We start from the raw sequence: 18,549 nt of genomic DNA on the forward strand, positions 1-18,549 counted from the left end.
AGATAGAGAGCACCATGGAGTAGGAGGGAGTGGGGGGGAAGACAGACAATACGAGAGCACGCAGGCAGGAAGTGAGCGGCAAGCCCAAGTTTACCACATTTCAGAACAGTAAAAAGCGTGTTAGGTACAGAGGCCACCTAAGTTTGAGAATCCTGTGAGGGGAGAAAAACCCTATTTTACCACATTTCAGAACAGTAAAAAGCGTGTTAGGTACAGAGCCCACCTAAGTTTGAGAATCCTGCGAGGGGAAAAGAACCCTATTTTACCACATTTCAGAACAGTAAAAAGCATGTTAGGTACAGAGGCCACCTAAGTTTGAGAATCCTGCGAGGGGAGAAAAACCCTATTTTACCACATTTCAGAACAGTAAAAAGCGTGTTAGGTACAGAGGCCACCTAAGTTTGAGAATCCTGGTGGGCATGGAGGGTGCAAGTATGGGTTTTGTGTTGTGGTCTTGGGAGGCAGGAGCCAGGTATGGGTATTTTGCCATACCAGCTCATGCTTGGCTCTGAGAGCAGACCCAGAATCCTCCTCCCCCCCCCCGAATCAGCATCGGCTCTGCTCTACCAATGAATTCCCTAGTTTTGCCACCTCTTTACATTCTTCTAAAAGTAAAGATGAGATGGGATGGGATAGACGTATTTGGCTGTCAATTCACAACTTTAACACATTGAAAACTGGGCTCAAATCCCAGCTTTACCATTTCACCAATTATAGTATTCTAGTGAAATAATGTTACTATGTTTGGTAAGTGGGAGAATTTCCAGGGCATTAAGTCCCTAAGAAAAGACAAACTGAGAAGTATGTTGCATAAGAGAAAGTAACATCAATAATTTCTAATGTAAATGTGTGGGAGGCGGAGAGGTTTGTATTGAGATTACATGTTCTGGAAGTTTGGGTTTCTGGACTGTGGGCTTGGGCCAGTGCACTATGGGCCAAAAAAGTAAACATGCCCCCCCAGGCCAAATGTTACCAGTCCTCCCCTGCCGAGAATACATCTGTAGGGTGCCGGTCATACTCACTGCGGTCGTTTCCCCGCATTTCATTCACAAATGTTTCGCCTAATTTATTTGTGGCATTTTTATGGGGGCGGGGGCAGTCTTTATGTATATTAAAAAAAATATTTAAGACTAGTAGGGGCTGGAGAGGTGTGGGGGTGCCTCAGCAAAAAATGCCACTAAAGCAATGCTGCAAAATGGCTGCAGTGTGTTGGCTCACTACCAGATGTACCAGATCCATCTCTACTGGGTGAGTCACACTATATTCTGGGCAATGCAGTCAGGGGCGGGTAGGGGGACTAGCTGCACAAAAGGAGGTCGAATGCATTGTGGGAAATGTAGTCCTGCTTAAGGTAATACTAAAGTGCATAATTCGCATGTTAATGCTTGGGATATTGAAAATGATGGTTTAATGTCATGGACATTGGAAACATGGTGCAATATGGTAATGACATGATAGGTTATTTATAACGTGCTTAATACCCAGAAGTTTCCAAGTGCAGACCCGGGGATAGAACCTGTGGTGCTCCGTGTCGTCTTGCTTCTAAGGAGAGCACGTTGTCCCTGAGCTATCCTCCAGAGACAATCTTGGAACAATGTAAAGAAGTACTCATGATGTATTTCCATGAATGAAAAACACTTTAGTGTGGTGTGGCTAGGGTAATCATGCAGGCTATTACTACTAGTGTAATCTTCTCGTCGTAACAATGATACTTTGACAAATTGGGGTGCAGTAATCTTAGCAACTAGACAAGCTGTGGACATCCAGATATGCTGGCCTACAACTTCCATGATCCCTCACCATTGACTGGGCTGGCCAGAGATGATGGTAGTTGTAGGTCAAAGCATCTGGAGAGATTCAGGTTCCATAATGTAAGTCTATGTTCTGCCGATAACAGCTTGTCTGTTTCCATGTCTGTGTTAACGCTTATTTCTAATGTATACATGTGCCCAATACTGTCCGTTCTGCAACGCCTTATCAAGGCCATTATCATGGACTACTAGTCTCCAGAAAACCAGACCCATGCAAGATCCAGGTGCCAGACAGTTGCACAGCCCACAGTCCATGCCCTGTTGACATTGTATAGGTGCTGAACGAGCCCACAGTCCATGCCCTGCTGACATTGTATAGGTGCTGAACGAGCCCACAGTCCATGCCCTGCTGACATTGTATAGGTGCTGAACGAGTCCACAGTCCATGCCCTGTTGACATTGTATAGGTGCTGAACGAGCCCACAGTCCATGCCCTGCTGACATTGTATAGGTGCTGAACGAGGGCACCCATCCGCAGGTGAAACAAGCACTGGCAAAGCCATCAGCCTTAGGTCTGGTAAAGGGAACATTGGTCCACAAAGACCTCCTGGAAGGTGCCATGCAGAGAACCCAGGGAGGCGGCCGGCATGGCCGGGGTGCACTACCACGGAAAAGTAGTGCAGCATGTATGAGTGTTCCTCAGCCACCTCCGCCTCACAGTCACCCGCTTCACTGGCATGGTATCTTTTAGTGTGCACTGCCTGTTACATGCCAGCGACCCATATATCTGTAACAATGTCCTTGTCTCCCTCTGGTGCCATAGCAGGAACAAGAAGCCAAAGGTAATACTGGTCCCCCGTGAGCCAAAACTATGAAGCCTCTCTAATGGGTGGTGCTAAAGTGCAATCTATTGGCCGAAACTAATGTTGGCGCTAAAGCACCGCCTATGAGCCAAAGTGATGCCGCCTGACTTATTCTGCCTCTGGAATGCCATCCTTCTCCCTGCACACGTTTGCCTCACACAGTGGTGATACTGCACTGCCTGAGAAGCAAAACTGAAAACGGGGTGATCCAGACACCCAGTGTGACAGTCTGGATTGCGTCCCCAGAATTAGGAACTGGTAACTCAGGCCAAAGCTGGCACACCATCATGCAGTATTTTCACAGCACTGCAGTGATTCTGGCTTAGTTTAGACGGGGTAGGATTCAGTGGTGCCGACACTGGTGTAATGCCCCCCGCCCTCCCCCCCGCAGCCCTCGCTGTGCGGGTGCCTTACCACTCCAGGTGCAGCAGGGTCCCCGTTTCAGCTATCGCCCTGACTTTGGTGAGGGTGATGGTTCGACCGGGGCAACTGCAGCTTGCGGGGCAGGAAGAAGGCGCTCCGACTCCGGCTCCACTGCACACGTCAGACAAGAAACAGGAAGTAGGGACTCTGCTTCCTGTTACCTGTCTGCATGCAGCGTGGACCCAGAGGCCAGGAGAGAAGATGGCTCATTGCGCAGCGCAGGTAAAGAAACCTTTTTTGTAATCATTTTTTTTATATGTGAGTGTGTGCATGTCTGCTGTGATTGTGATTGTCTATGCATGTATGTATGGATGGGTAGAAAGTGTGTGGGGTGCTTCTGTGAAGAACGAAGTGTGAGGGATTGCGAGAGAAGGTTCATGGGTGAGTGACTGCTGGGTGAATAGGAATTAATGTCAGGGCTTTAAGTGGGTTAAGAAATCGAGGGGGGGCCCTCATTTGGGGGCGTGGCTTGTGGGAGGGGCGTGGCCTAAAAAGTACGCAAATCGTAGGGTATACACACAGATATATATAAATGTTATATATTTGTGTGCGTACCTTACTATGGTGTGTGCACTATGCAAGCCATCTTTTCTAAACATCTACGTTTATAAAAGATGGCTTGCATAGTACACACACCATAGTAAGGTACGCACACAAATATATAACATTTATATATATCTGTGTGCATACCCTACGGTTTGCCTAGTTTTCAGGCCATCTTTTTTTAAAAAAGATTTCGGGTTTATAAAAGATGGCATTGAAAGTACACAATTCAAGCCGTCTTTTATAAAGCTTTGACTACGGACAAAATTGTCCATCGACAAAGCTTTATAAAAGATGGCTTGAAATGTGTACTCTCAAAGCCATCTTTTATAAACGTCGAGGAATCCCCAGGTTCACCGAGGGTTAAAGACGCCTCGGCGACCTGGGGAAACAAAGGGACAGTAACTGCCTCTGGTGATCTATCGCGCGAGGGGTCACCAAAGGCAGTTACTATGACTGACAGAAGTGGCAGCCAGGCACAGCGTCGCTGTGGCTGGCTGCCACTTCTGTCGGCTCGCCTGACTTCATGGCAGGCACATCTCCCGTCGCGGCTGCGGCCGCGGCCGCGACGGGATAATGCATTCCGCCAATGTTGCGGTTGGACGGGGGCCCCGGCAGGGCCCCGGCTCAGTCCCACTTTTTGGAGAATGCCGGGGCAAGGCCCCAGCAGGCCCCGGCCGACTTTAAGCACTGATTAATGTGAGTGTGTGTGTGTGTGTGTGTGTGTGTGTGTGTGTGTGTGTGTGTGTGTGTGATCGAGTGTATGTTCTGGGTGGGTGCCAGTGTGGATAATGCAGTGTGAGTGAATGGGAATATTCATGGGTGAGTGACTGGTGGGTGAATGTGTGTGTAAGTCTCTTTTTTGCATGCATGCATGTGAATGGTGCATGTATATATTACTGTGGAGAATGCAGTGTGAGTGAATAAAAAATGTTTTATTGGTTTAAAATAAAGTAAAGAAATACACAAATTCTGGCCTGCCACCAGAGCCTAACTAGGCCAAAACAACATCATCTGATCCCTGATTGGCAGCCGTGCCTTTAAGACTACCCATTGGCCACCGGCAGGCGAAGCCGGCCAACCCTCCACAAGGACCACAGAACAAGGACAACACCTGTTTGCTGCCTGTTTAGTGCCGTGACTGCCGTCTGCCAGACCCCCTGGCCATCATCCATTGCCTCACCACAAGGTAACACTTGCAGTCTATCTCCGTATTAACGCTGCATCTGTAATGGGTTAATGTCCATTATTACTGTGACACTGTATGCCTGTTCCAATGCTATGATGCTGCCTTGTTTAACATTATGCATTAGCGCTATATCACTTAACGACATCCCCGTTCATCTGACTGTTCCGACATTGCCCGCGGCACAATAACATTCGTGCACGGCCTCCGCTGCCAGCACATCTAACCGAACCTACCTGCCTTTCCATCGGAAATCTATCCTGCAGGTCTGAACGATCGCCCAATACAATCACCGTAATGTGCTACGCTCTGTTCTAGTAACCTGCCACTGTATAGTCCACTTTTATATGCATACAGCAGCACAGCTGTAGCCTACTATGACCTACAGAAGTATAGTGGCACTTCTCGAGCAATTCGGCATTCACATTATGTGTAAATATGCAGACTTTAACCTCACTTGCTAAAGTTGCACTTAGATTGCCTGTAAATCTGCTCTGCTTAGAACCCCATGTGTAATATTGCATTCACATTATGTGTAAATATGCTGATTTTAACCTTACTTGCTAAAGTTGCCTGAAAACTTGCTTGCTCAGCCTAGAACCCCATGTGCAATATTGCATTTACATCATGTGCGAATATGTTGATTCTAACCTTACCTGCTAAAGTTGCATTTAGATTGCCTGAAAATCTGTTCGACCTCTAACCTCATTCGTATTACTGCATTTAGGCTGTGTGAGACCCCCGCTGACTCCAACTTTATTTGCACAGTCACATTTAGACTGACCACAAACTTGCTATACTTATTGTCAGAACAGTGAAATTGCATCTATATTGCCTGAGCACAACCCTGTACTCTGCCCCTCAGCAGTACATCAGAGATACATTGTATGCATATCTATTTGCACTCTGCCTGCTAGTCGACCCCCCGATCACCTGTCGCTCACCTCTTATTCGGCTTTAACTGACATGCCCTATTTTGGTCAGCAACAATCCACTGCCCTCTATACGACATCACTATCACTATGTATCTGCCTCCTTTCTACACGGTCCTACTCAGAACTATACTCAATTGGACTACCCTATTGGACCTCAATATGCCTCAGCAACTGTACCAATTACCTCTGGCAATAGTACCCATTGGCCACCGAACCATGCAGCATCCCACTAAGAAACCGTAAACTCCGCGCCAGACTCCCTAGAATCTATGATCCTCGAACCAATGCCCATACCTCTACCACTAACCGCCCAAGTAATACTCTGCATACCCACAAGGTCAACAATGGCCAAAACCAACACCCGCTTCAGCTTACCTGTAGAATCCTTAGAAACACCATATCCTCCTCTTACGGCAAAGAGAAAGTTCAATCGCTACCCGATCCACCCACCCAACTGGGAATAAATGGCACTTTAATAAATGCCAGGTCCTTGGTAGCCCACGCCACAGAGATCTCTGATTTAATCCAAAATAATGACATTGATCTCCTAGCCATTACGGAATCTTGGCTTCACCCTGCAGCTGGCCCAGCAATTATGCTTTCCACCCCAGACAACTATACCCTCTTAGGAGTGGATCGTACCACATCAAGAGGTGGAGGCCTAACATTAAGACTCCTCACCAATCATATTTCCAACTCCTGCGAATACCTCACGGCCAAACTTACTATCGCCAACAATCAAACTATCACCATCCATTTAATATACCGACCTCCAAGCCCGCTAGGTTCATTTGAGGAAGATCTCACTAACCTACTTTCAGACAACATAAAAAACTCCTCACAATGCATTATACTAGCAGACTTTAATCTCGGACACAGTGACCCCCTAGACTTGAACGCCGCACTAATTAACAATTCCCTTGAGGAACTAGGATTCACCCAAAAGATCACAGAACCTACGCACACTAAAGGAAGGACCCTAGACTGGATGGCTGAACATAACTGCCATACATCTATCACTTCCATAAGGCCTTTGCCTTGGTCAGACCACTATCTGATCTCCTTGACCATCGAAGCTAGACTCCCCATATGTATTGGTAAGACTGCTCCCGCAGCTCCTACCAGAAATAAAAGAAACATTACCACTGAAAATCTCATTCCCCTCATCCTCCCCACTTCAAATTCTATCCCAGACCAGACAGACCCAGCCACCATGGTACAAGTGTACAACGAAGTGATGCTCGCATCACTAGACACCATTGCACCTCTGAAGGTCAGAAAGAGCAAACCCCAACTACACCTTAACTCGTGGTTCACGCCCCACCTAAAAGCCATTAGACAAGAAAAACTCCTAAGCGAAAAAATCTGGCGATCAGACCCATCAGACCTTAATAAAAAATAACCTTACCAAACTCTCCACCCTCTACAAGAAGGAAATTATCCTAGCCAAACAAACCTCCTACAACTTCCAAATCTCCGAAGCGAAATCCAATACTAAAGAATTATTCGCCATCCTAAAAGAAGTAGAATCTCCCATTCAAGTTCCTGACTCTTGTCTGAAGGATAAAAATTGGTGCACGAATATTCAAAACGCTCTGGCTAATAAGATCGCAATGCTCCAGGTGAAAATAAACAACAAAAAAGATACCATTACCACCACCAAGACAGACAACTCTGAGAATACCACTAAGACTGACATCAACTTCTCACCCCCACTGCAACCTATCCCCACCCCTCCCTCTCCACCAACCTCCAGCTTTCACTTTCGCAAAGTGTCTACCAAAGAAGTGGAGAGAGTCATTCTCTCCATCAAACCGTCCAACTGTCACGGCGACCCATGCCCAGCCCAACTTATAAAAGATGCTTCCCGTGACCTCTCCCCATTCATTACCAAGCTTATAAACTCCTCATTCACTTCGGCACCATACCCTGCAGTTTGAAACACTCCTGGGTCCTCCCCCTCCTTAAAAAAAAACTCTTGACCCTAACATCTCTACCAACTACCGTCCTATAACTACAGTGCCATTCTTACTCAAAATTCTGGATAAAGTAACTTACCTACAAATTCAGCACCACCTGGAACAAAATCACCTCCTAGGTGTTCGCCAGTCGGGATTTAGACCCCAAACGGCACTGAGACTGCTCTCTTAGATCTTAAGGCACAAATAGATATTCTAAGAGACAAAGGCAGTACATCACTTCTACTACTCCTTGACCTATCAGCCGCATTCGACCTGGTAGACCACTCAATACTATGTAACCATCTAGTCTCCGCTGCCTGCTTCTCCCAGGAAGCAGTCACATGGATCCAGTCATTCCTAGACAACAGGACAATGCAAGTCTTCTTGCCCACGGCAGCAGCGGATCCTACACCCATCTCATGCGGCATACCCCAAGGCTCCTGCGTTTCCCCCACTCTGTATAACATCTTCACAAAGCCCCTTTTCGATGATCTAGATGGCCTGGGTATCACCTACACTAACTATGCTGATGATACACAGATCCTCACCCCGTTGACGGGAGATTATGACATGGATTTGGCTTTTGTAAACAGAGTTTATCTCATCATCCAGGCATGGATGGCATCGCATGGTCTATGCCTGAACGATGACAAAACAGAACTCCTTATCTTAGGTACACCATCTAATATAAAAAAACTAGGCCCCAACTACACTTCATTTGCAATCGACAACAACACAATTAATGTGGCCAAGGTAGTCAAAACACTTGGCTTCCATCTAGATTCTACGCTCGCCTTTGTCAAAAAAGTTAACACCTTGGCCTCAGCCACTGCCTACACTTGTAAGCTAATTAGAGCAGCCAAGCCCTTCCTCTCACCTAACAACTGTATCATCCTAGCGCGTGCACTAATTCGATCTAAATTGGATTACTGTAACGCACTATATATTGGCAGCAATAAACATATAATCTCTAAAATTCGCCCTAAATCTCCCCAAAAAGGCCCATATATCTGACCTTAGGAGATCAGTCAACTGGCTATCCACTATAGACAACATCCTCCTTAAAACTGCATCCCTGACTCACAAGTGCTTTAACCACACTGCCCTCCAATACCTCTCAGACAGATTCAACCGACAAACAGCCTCTCGCCCACTAAAAAAGGTCATCTCCAACCTCCTACTAGTACCAAGATTTAGGCTTACCAAATCTGGTGGGAGCAGCTTCCCTGTCAAAGCAGCTCAATACTGGAACTCCCTCCCCCCCTGCACTAAGGGAAGACCTACCATACCTTCAATTCCAAGCTAGCCTGATCCACTGGCTCAGAGAACAGGACATATGACCAGACTCCATAAATATCCTTCGGACCCATCCATAACTATCCTTCTGACACCTACTGTACATATGAGACTACACGGCCGTACCATATTTATGTATGTCTTACAGATCTATACCACTCTCTGTATTCCCTCTCTCTGCCTGCCTATTGCAACATCTATACAGCACTGTAACCACAGCTGTACCTACTTGTAAATTGCCTCGTAATATATTTATGTATGTCACACAGATCTATGCCTTACCCTGTACACCCTCTACTTGGCCTTGTCATTGTGTCATCTATACAGCACTGTAACCACAGCTGTAACTATCTCTGTACATTTGTAACCTAAGCTTAACAACCCTCTTATGCCTTCGCGCCCGAATACCCTTGGATCTGGTGCGCAATATAAATAATAAAACAAACAAACAAACAATTCTAAACCTTTAACATATAGCACATACGTCCTTCTTACTCACCTCATTTCATTAATCTCATTTCGTACTTAACTTTAATTAAAAGGCCCTCTTCGGGCCCGACATCCCCGTTGCTTAAAAACACCAAAAAGAAAATACATTTACATCAACATCGAAGACGATAGAAGCAGAGATACGGGGGAGGATCGCAAAAAGGTGTATGGAGTTTCTACTTCTGGTAGATTCGAAATTTATTCAGATGTCCATACCCTCTATCTCTGCTTCCCCAGCTTTTTTATATAAATCCCACCATCTTCATAACTGCAATTGCAAACAAGGCTGGTTCTATGTGGGGCCTAAAAACTCTAAGGTATTTCTTTGGCCCTCTAGGAATGTACTTTTTACTTACAAGCCGTTACCAGATGAAGCAAGGTTTCTATACTTCGTTGCTCCGTGCAAAATCTTCTACGTGCATCTCTAACTCCTGGCAACTTCCTAGCCTACTGTACTTCTCTTGTGCTAAGAACATTCAAACAGTAGGAGATCTCGATATACTGGAGAGAGGAATTGTGTTTATATACCGGTATGCAATTTAGTCCTTTTCACTCTAAATCTAGAGGCTGCCTTAATTTATCTAAGTTCCATTTCTCTATAGTTGTTATCCAATCAAGAGTTTGCATTTTCATTTTTACTATCATCAGATTTACTTCCAAATCCCTCTTTTCAATCCCCTTGCTTTCCAAAATCATGTCCACCTTCACCGTCCATTGGGTTAAATATCAATCCTGTATTTATTTGTCCCGATCGAATATTGCAAAGGGGACCACTGCAGGCTCCTACATACATTTTCTATATAGCGCTACTGTCTTCCATAGCACCAGAGACTCAAGAGATTGCAATCAAAGTTTGTGTCTAATTGAACACATAGGCAGCACGTTTGGCAGCCTTAAAATTCGCCTGCAAAAAATATGCTTCCAACCTCTCCCAGATTTGCTGCGGTACATGTAAAATAGCTTCTGCCTCGTATGTCAAAATCTGGGCTACCTTTTGTTTATCGAACGAAACAATCGGTACCATAGAGAAACTCCCATATCAACAGTGAAGAGCCCTTCCCTAATTGGTTAATGTGGTTAAATGATCATACTGCCCTTTCTCATCCAAGTTCCGATTTACTACAACCCTTGTGTCATGGAGTCTACTATCTCGAGATGTTTCCCACACACTCGCCACGTGAAATCACAATCTTTTTTTTTTTGCGGACCGATCTCAAAGTCAAAATCTTGGACTTCGCCACATTGATCTTCATGCCATTTTCTGATGGATCGTTTTCAAATGAAATAATCCGCCTCTGAAAGCCAATGGCCGTCAAGTCCAAGAAAACCAAATCGTCCGCAAATAGGATCCACGGTACTTCAACCTAATTTATTTTAGGCGGAAAGGCTGCCACATCTTGCTGTGAATACCCCAAATCAGCAATGTAGAGACAGAATAGCAGTGGTGCCAATGCACAACCCTGTTTTAATCCATGAAAGGTAAGGATCTTCTTAGTCAGATGGCCCTTTTCTGATTGTCTTATCCTCACTGAAGTATTGGAGTACAGGGCCTGCATTGCCCCGGTAATGTTGATGGGGCAATGCCAACCTCTCTGCTTAGCCCATAGCCTTCATCTGATTACCCCGTCGATTGACTGTTCTAGGTCCTTGTGCAAACAGGTTTTGGAATCCAAGGTCCTCTCTTTCAGTATGTTAATATAAGATTCAGGGGTCCCTACACCCTTAATAAACCCTGTTTGTCTTGGGTCGTGAATTCCACTACTGGTTTCCCATGCCTTTAGATCTCGTAATAACACAGTTCAAAACAAATTCCACGCTGAATCTAAGAGCGCAATAGAGAGATAGTTCTTGGGTTTTGCTCTGTTTCCTTTCTTAACAATAGGAAAGATGTTAGCCTCTCTCCAAGTGGACGGCACCTCCTTGTTTTGCATAATCTGTGTAAACATAGCAACCAGTAGTTTTCCACATGGTTCATCATTTTTTTAAAATTCCTGATTAGATATCCCGTCCGGACCCACAGCCCGAGCTGAACCCAGGCTGCCAATCATCCTTCTGTCTTCTTCGTCATTGAAATCAAAATTCCAACTCGAGACTATAGCTCTTCTTCTCTCGTTCTACCCCCATTCTGGATCTGCAAAAAGGGTGGTATAGTGTGAAACCCAGTCTTCATCTGCAACCATACTTATGGAGGGGTTGAGGATTTTTACGAAGTAGGCGCTGTACAGGCAATTCATATAATGCAGAAAACATAAATTGCGATTGTCATGTTGTGGTTACAAAAGGTCACAACCACTTGTATTTAGCATAATATTATAATGTTACTAAGGTGCCAACACATGTTTCGACCACTTGGGGGTGTTTATCAAGGTGAGTGGATAGTGTGGGAGTACATGATTCCAAGATAGTCGTGTACTTTGCAATTCGATGGCCACTGAGTAGTGCTTCTGCGGTGTGGCGGAAGCTCCAGTACCTTCTGATTCTCTGTCCGGGCAGTTAACCGCCCTGAAGTTACCCCCATTATTTATCAGTTGCCAGAGGTTGCACATATTTTTGGCACATACAATTTTCAACATGTGCTCTGCATCCATCTGAGCCCTAGCAATTCTGGAGGAAATCAGCCAATTTCGATATTTTTGTCTGGCTTTCTTCGTTCTTTCCTTCCATAGCTTCCCTCCCTCTCTCTTCATCTTTCTAATAGAGGCTCGCATTTCTCATCTAGCTATCACCAGTTCTTGATTGTGTATGTGTTTTCAAACCCATTCACCTTTACCCCTTCTACACCCCTTCTGAACAAAGTCCTTCAGAATCCCCAGATATTCCAATCTACACAGGTCTATTTGTGACAAGGTTTTGTACTTACTCGTTATTTGTGTGACGTCACTGGGCCTCAATCTTAATCGATTCATACCCCATTCCAAATATACCTCCCCCATTTTCTCTGAGCACTTTCTGGGTTTCGACAAAGAAATTGAAATTGCCAAAAGGTTGTGATCACTTGACATCTGATATAATATCTCAAATTGATTCACCCTCTGCATTAAATTGTCAGAGACAAAGCAATAATCAATACACCATTTAAATGCCCCACTTCTCCAATTACATTTACCAGGTATAGCACCCGCTGTTAACCCATTCAGCATGCACATAGCTCGCACTCTCATGCTTATCGTCCACTTAGATGCTCTCTCATCCCATTCACATTGTTGCAGAGGAACTCCTGACTTATTTAAGAGTTTAATATTTAAATCTCCACAAATAATAATCCTTGCTCCATCCCATTCCCTCGTCACCCCTTCCACTATGCCCATAATTGACTCCACAAAGTTACTTTCATTGACCATATTGACTCTCCAGTAGATATTGATTAGGAGATAAGTGGCACCTTGCTTCTTCGATGTACTTGTTAGAGTCATAGTTTTTACGTATGGACTAGGGTACTCTAATCTAGTAATATTCAAACCAGATACCATTTTTACCAGAGTTAAAAGGCCTGACAAGGGACGCCACATGATTCCTTGAGGGGCTGGATTAAAACATTCTGTAAAGCCTTCGCACAGTGGTAGAGATCTTAACCAAGTTTCTTGAAAACATAATATATCAAAGTGCTCCAAGAGTAGGGCATTTTCCATAAAAAAGAGTTTTAAAGCCTGTTGTGTTCCATGAGGCAACTCTTAGAGTCTGTAGCCCCTCAGACTTAATATTCTATTCCTGCCCGGTGTTTCCAAGAGCACCCGCCAGCCAAGTCCAAGCTCTTTCTGCTTTTCTTCCCTCCTCCAACTCCCCTCCATTTAAGATTTGCTTATTTTTCCAATTGTCAACTGGAAACTTTAGAGCTATAAGATCTTTTTTGAAAACACAATGACTTGCATCGTATTCATATTTTTGGGCTTTCTTTGAGCTTTGTCTTCCTTCTTGGGAGTTTCAACACTTTGAGCTGTCTTAGCTTTTGGCTTATAATCAGTTGCCTCTTGCCAATTCGCTCTAATTCTCTCCTGGTAGTCACCAATATCATACCCTAATGGAAGACATTTCTCAGATTGTGAAAACAAAAGTTCTTTCTTAGTTTGGGAGTTAAGATGTAAAATGATCCAGTCTGTCCGCTTCTCCAATACAAATTCCACAAACTTAATGTCCGCTGAAGAGATCTGTCTTTGTGGAATAAGACAATGAAACAATCTCAGAACATTCCTTCTATTTAGAATTATGGAATTTGAGCTCTTAATGATTTGTTCCAAATAAATCTTCGGACTAGCTGAGATGCCTACAGACACTACTGCTCGCTGTTTACTTTTATTCCGTCTTTTGCCAAAAAATTCCTCCTTCTTTTTAGGCCTTTGCCCCCTGGCCGCCACGCTGACATTTGATCAAGCCTTTTTTATAATGTTCTTCGCTTTTCTTCCGGTGTCCTGAATTTCACTACCGGTTCACTTAGTGGAGATGGCAATTGTTCAGTATTAGGTTTTTGTTTCGGTAGGCTCTACAATTGAGTAGCCATATCCATTTGGCTCTCAATTGTGGCCCAATCCGAACTACTCAACTCCTTCCAATTATCAACCTCCTTCTCTCTTCCAATTTCTTCTATTCAGTCACTTAGGCAAGTGTCTGTTAGTTCTACAATTGCCTCGCGACTCACTGATGACATACTAGCCCTCGTGTCACTGGTCTCTTCCACCATTTGCAACTTCAATTCCGTTCTTGCACGTTTAGGCAAAGGTCTATTATCCATTCGAAGGGGAGAGCGCAGGTTCCTTAGGAAGGCTCGAGTGCCATTTGACTTCCGCTTCGTCGCACCTGACATGTTTTTCAAATTTTTTTTTTTAACCTGTTCCATCTTTTTCTTAATGTCACTCTGAGGTTTTTTTAGGAGCTTCTTCTGCCTTGAGAAAATATTTCCTTCACTACCAGGGTTCTGATGTTGGTGTTTGTCTGGTGAGATCAAAATCACTTCCTTTACAGAACTGTTCTCTTCTACTACTGGCAGATCCGGCTGGACTCTTTCCACTGGTTTCGGCTGTTTACAGTGGGCCCTCAACCATCTGCAATCCGCCAATATTGCATCCATCAGCAAGGATTTGTCCACCGATTCTCGCCTGGCCAAATCACATAGGCGGTTTTTCCAATTTGCTGAATTTTCAGCCTCCTTATCCAGTCGAGAATCCATTTTGTTCCTCAGGGTCGCCAATCTTGCCATGTCTGAAATGATGGTTAATTGGTCCTGCAAGATGTTACACAATGCTTCATACAGCTTGGTAAGTGGCATTAGAGACACTGTTGAAAATGCCATAACAGTCTCTTGAAGATGGGCCCGATCATCAGCACGAGAGGGCTCCTTACTTTTCCAAATGCACCGACTTCATCTCTCAGATGGATGGTGTGAAGATGTTGATGAGGGCATAGCGCTGTCACTCCCACTCGCCTCCATCTCGTTTCGGGACATACAGACATCAATAGACCCTCCTCGTACACTCCTTTTATTTGTTGAAATCTCATCTCTATTTAAGCACACCCACAGGGTGTTTTCTACCATCTTCAAAGAAGCCCCTAAATCATTATTTGACATTTCCTTTCCGACATCTGTATTTCCGAATCCATGGACTTCAATTCCCATAATGCACCTTTGCGGCAGTTCTCATTTCCTGGTTATTCCTATACATCAGTGTTGGAACCACAATCCACAGAAGCCCTAGTGATCAGTGCTACTTTCACCTTCCCAAGACCAGAGACGGAGGAGGCAGATTACCTTCAGGTGTGCTGCTCCAGGTGCTGCTAATTAGCCTGCTTCAGCACAGGGCAGGACAGTATTTAAACATCTGCCTGCAGGAGCACACGTCTCTTGTATTGATTTCACTCCCAGCCCTTTTTGCCTTAAGCCACGATATTCTGCTGTTTCCTGTTGTTGTCAGATCCTGCTCCTAGTCCAGTGCCCGGTGATCCCTGCCTGGCAGCCCTGCCACTCTCCTCTGTCTTCTGCTCAGCTCCTCTGGGCTCCCTGCCTTGCAGCCTGCTGCTCTCCTCTGCCTTCTGCTCAGCTCCTCTGGGCTCCCTGTCTTGCAGCCTGCTGCTCTCCTCTTCCTTCTGCCCAGCTCCTCTGGGCTCCCTGCCTTGCAGCCTGCTACTCTCCTCTGCCTTCTGCCCTGCTCCTCTGGGCTCACTGCCTTGCAGCCTGCTACTCTCCTCTGCCTTCTGACCTGCTTTTCCGAGCTTCCTGCATTGCAACCCTGCTCCTCTTTTGTAGTCATTGTTCCCTGTCTGCAGCCCCTTGCTCTCCACCTCCTATTATCTGTCTCCTTGCCTTCTGTTCCTTCTTCCTTTCCTTCAGTCTGTGTTTCCTGGCTTTAGCTTCCAAGTTCCAGTCCTGGGTTTCCATGTGTATCTGTCTTCTGTCCTGCCCTTGTTATCCCACTTCAGAGCTACAGTTTCCTTGTTTATCTGTCTTCTGTCCAGCCCTAGTTATCCCATTTCAGAGCTACAGTTTCCTTGTGTATCTGTCTTCTGTCCAGCCCTCATTATCCCACTTCAGAGCTACAGTTTCCTTGTGTATCTGTTGTCTGTCCAGCCCTCGTTATCCCACTTCAGAGCTACATATTCCTTGTAATCTGTCTTCTAGTCTACCCTTGTTTTCCCACTTCAGAGCTACAGTTTCCCTGTTATCTGTCTTCAGACCTGCCCTGGTTATTCCAGTCCAGATTTGCAGTTCCTGATTACCAGTCTGCAGTTCCAGTCTCCTCTATTATTGCAAATAGATTATTTCCCCCTTCTAAACCTTTCTTACTTGACTGCCTAGTTGTCCCTAGTTATTTATGTTGCTGTTCCTGTCCTCACTTGTGCTTCTGTTATTCCATTGTTCACAGTTTGGCTGCTGGGTTGCACAGCAGGCAATCTCTGCCCCTTCCCTTGTCTTGTTTTACTTGTAGTCTATATAATGAATTAAATGTAACAGTGTGTTGCGCTCTGTTCCCTCAGAGGGAATCCGCGGTAGGCTCCAGCTGGACGCATACCGGCTTGTCTCGTGTAAATAGGGTCCAGACACAGCAGCCACTCCTGCTTCCCCTTTGCATGGGCTTGCAAGGAGTGGTGCCTGTAAAAGTAACTTACACAGAGGCATTGAGCTTCCCTTATATCTGTGGGAAGTCTCTAGTCCAACCTGTGAATACACCCCTAGTGGGATTCCTCATTGTTTATCCACTGCATGGTTCCCATCCCTTTTTGTTCACCATTGAGATCGTCCTTTCTTCCTGTTCCATCGTTCTGAATTACCTTGCCTATTCTTCATTCTTGTTTAGCTTCCTGCCTTACATCAGCACAGCCACCCAAAACCTACTTGGATGCCCTGCACAATTTATGACAGTGTGTGACTGCTGGGTGTGTGTGTGTGTGTTCTGGGTGGATGTTCATGTGCAGATTGAAGTGTTAGTTAATGTGAGAGAAACTGTGGGTAAGTGGTTTATGGGTGAATGGGTCTGAACGTTATTATGTATGTGTGTGAATGTTCTGGATGGCTGCTTGTGTGGAGAATGCAATATGAGTAAATGTGAGAGGTGGATGGGTGAGTGACTTGTGGGTGAATGGGTATGAATGTGATTGTGTGAATGTTCTGGTGGAATACAGTTTGAGTATATGAGTGTATGTGAGAGAATTTTTATGGGTGAGTGAAAGGGTATGAATGTGATTATGGGTGTGGGTGTGTGTGAATGTTCGTGTATAGACTGCAGTGTGAGTAAATGTGAAAGGTGTATGGGTGAGTGAACGTATGAATGATATGATATGATAGGTTATTTATAACACACGTAATACCCAGAGGTTTCTATGCGCGGATGCAGGGATTGAACCTGTGGTGCTCTGTGTCATCTTGCTTCCAAGGCGAGCATGTTGCTGCTGAGCTGTCCTTCCGAGACAAATGTGCCTGTGAATGTTATGGGTGGTGTTGGGGTGGTCAGGAAAGGGCCCAATGAGAAAGAGGGGTTCATATTGTGCGCGTCATATTATGACTGGGGGACCGACGATGTTGCAATTTTATACATATCCAGCATAGATAATGGGATATTTGGATATTTGTTACTTTAAGTGTTACTTTGTGTTTATGGATTTGTGAAAAGTGAATACTATCCAGTGCACCTACCATGGGTATTTAATTCAAAAATCCTTCAATGGTATGCTGGCGGCAGAACCTAGCAGTGACTGATATTCACTAAATTAATTCAATGTGTATTCTATTACAGAAACACTTGGAACCAATTTTAAGATGACCACCTAACAAACACATGGGAGCACCTGAGTGATAAGAATAACAGGCAATAAGATCCTTACTATCAGCTGATGAACCCACTTTATAACTACCACTACTTTGCATCAAAATGAATGACCTTTCTAAGGATCTGACTTCAGAAAGAAGATTAGACTACAGTTGTGAAATCTTTAGTGCTGCTAAGCATGTTTATTATCAGTTTCTCACAATGCATTGATCCTTTGTGTATGAACCATTTATAATTTATCATTGTGAGACAACAGTATGTTTCCTAAGGCTTTCAGTGAAGTCAAAACTGTAACACTTGAAACACTTTGAGTGACCAATGTATTGTCTGAAAACTATGTGCAGGATTGCACTCATTTAGTCACACCTGTAACTCAGTTTACCTAATTGTAATTTGTGCCCTGAGAAAGCCTGGGTAATGGCAAAACAATTGCGCGCGCCTCCAACAGGAGTATGCTGGCACTATTTAAATCTTTAAACTTGATTTTGTTTACAACTAATAAAAACTCACTTAAAAAGTCTGTTTTTCAGAATACTTTCTTGAATATAAGCCTAGATGCAAGTAACCTACCATACCTACTTTGTGTTTAATTTGGTACATCAAGATTTGCACGTGAGTAGTAAGATAAATGTCAAAATCACCAATTAAATATAAACACAATCTGGGTATGATGTTCCACGAAACGCCTGAAAGCTGGCCAAAGAAGAGCTTCATAATGCACATGTGAGGAACGGGATTTGTTATGAAGAAACCACTATAAAGAGGACCGAATCATTTTTAAACATGCATGCACACTGATATACATGCATGGGGAATTTACAAATCTATATGCAATGTGCTCTTTTCATAA

At 44.6% G+C, this 18,549-nt stretch overlaps 1 long non-coding RNA gene across 1 annotated transcript; it reads left to right on the forward strand.

The window, feature by feature from the left end:
• Positions 1-3,202: 3,202 nt before the first annotated feature.
• On the forward strand, positions 3,203-18,213 carry LOC138566708 (uncharacterized). The gene is made up of 3 exons (XR_011302000.1): positions 3,203-3,259; positions 4,568-4,769; positions 17,667-18,213. It is a non-coding gene; the product is annotated as an uncharacterized lncRNA (long non-coding RNA).
• Positions 18,214-18,549: the final 336 nt, after the last annotated feature.

This window comes from Ambystoma mexicanum, chromosome 1p (assembly GCF_040938575.1).
Source record: "Ambystoma mexicanum isolate Mex_15411 chromosome 1p, UKY_AmexF1_1, whole genome shotgun sequence".
NCBI lineage: Eukaryota > Metazoa > Chordata > Amphibia > Caudata > Ambystomatidae > Ambystoma > Ambystoma mexicanum.